We start from the raw sequence: 1,999 nt of genomic DNA, 5'->3' as shown, positions 1-1,999 counted from the left end.
CAAACAGTTTGCCAAAATCAAGCAAGGCTAAGCCAAGGTCGGTTTCGTCAAAGAGTTGATCTGGATCTTCAACCACTTCTGGTAGAAAATCCAAATTCTCAAAGCAAACTAAAAAGAAAAATGCTTCAAAATCACCCATGATTTTTAAGAAACCTAAATACCACTGGGTGCCCAAATTAACTTCCAACCAATCATTGTCATCCTTTGAGAGTGCTTTAAATGGTGATTCAAAATCTAAAAATTCAAAAGATAAGTCTGTGATCGTAAAGGGCCAACCTAGGAAAGCAATGACATGGGTCCCCAAATCTAAATGATCCCGCTCATTTGCAGGGACAGTTGCGGAGGAATGTCGTCAGACCTTGGTATGTCGACAGCGGCTGCTCCCAGCATATGATAGGAGACATCTCCCAGTTGAATGACATTCAAACTTTTAATGGGGGATTTGTTTCCTTTGCGGGCGGAGAAGGCGGAAAAATTACGCAAAGAGGAACTGTGACGAACGGAGTGCTGAGTTTTGAGAACGTCAACTATGCTCCCGAGTTAAAGCATAGCCTGTTGAGCGTCTCACAGATTTGTGACAAGGGTTATTCAACTCATTTTACTGATAAGGAATGTCTGATTCTGAAGCCAGGCATTGTCATCCCGGATGAGTGGATTCTTGTTAAATCAAAGCGGGATGGAAATGCATACATCATCGACATGAATGGCAACATTCCTGAGCAAGTCACCTGCCTCTTTTCAAAAGTCTCAGAACAAAATGCTATGTTGTGGCATCGACGACTCGGTCATGTGAACGCTAAGAATCTGAATCGTCTTGCTAAAAATGAAATGGTGCGTGGCCTGCCTGTCAGAGACTTCATAACATTTGAAAAGTGTGTGTCATGTGCCCAGGGAAAGCATCATAGAAAAAAACACCTGCCAAAACAGGTCAATTCAATCAGTCAGGTGCTCCAATTATTGCACATGGATTTATTTGGTCCGGTCAATGTCCTAAGCATCAACAGGAATTCATACTGTCTAGTTGTGATCGATGATTTCTCACGTTTCACGTGGGTTTTCTTTTTATCCAACAAAGTTGGGGTATCTGATCTGATCAAGAAGTTCATCGTAATGATAGAGAACCAAACCAATAACCAGGTGAAGGCGCTTCGAACTGATAATGGAACAGAATTCAAGAATGCGGTTCTTGATCACTTTTGCGCAGAAAAGGGAATCATGCGTCAATATAGTTCCGTTCGCACGCCTCAACAAAACGGTGTTGCTGAATGGAGGAATCGAACGCTGCAAGACGCTGCAAGGACGATGCTGTGTGACTCCAAATTACCTGTTTTCTTTTGGGCTGAGGCAATCAACACAGCATGTTATGTTCAGAATCGTGTTTTGATCAACAAAGCCCAGATGAAGACTCCGTACGAAATTCTATATGGTCACAAGCCATCTGTCAGTCATTTCCGTGTATTTGGTTGTCCTTGTACCCTTCTTCACCTGGAGTCCAACCCGAAGTTCAATGCCAAAGCTGATGACTGCTATTTTGTGGGGTATGCTGTTCGCACTGCATACAAGGTCTACAACAAAAGAACAAAGCAAATTGTAGAATCCTTCGATGTGCGCTGGTTGGAGGAGAAAGAAACGGATGCTAGAGTGGGTCATGATGGCTGTTTGATTACACATCTTTGTTCAAATCGTTCAAAGTATGTTCAGATAGTCTATATGGTTCTACTTCTGGTTCGAAGATTGTACCTGAAGATGAAGACGAAGAAGTTGTTTACAGACTGCCGATAGTGTCTTCTGCAATTCCTACGGTGGATTCATCTGTTCCAATTACTTGTCCAGAATCTCAAAGTCAACAACACGCTCCAGATGCTGATGCCACACCTCTTACTCCTGTTGAAAGAGAGTTCATGTCCCGAGATGCTTCCGTTGTTACTCAAACTTTTATGGAACTTCTCTTTCCGGAGCAAATTGCTAATGAGTTTGTGGCAGATCCTTCTAATGAGAC

Source organism: Lactuca virosa, chromosome 6, assembly GCF_052849685.1.
Source record: "Lactuca virosa cultivar CGN04683 chromosome 6, Lactuca_virosa_CGN04683_v6, whole genome shotgun sequence".
Lineage (NCBI taxonomy): Eukaryota > Viridiplantae > Streptophyta > Magnoliopsida > Asterales > Asteraceae > Lactuca > Lactuca virosa.
This window is presented reverse-complemented; position numbering follows the sequence as displayed.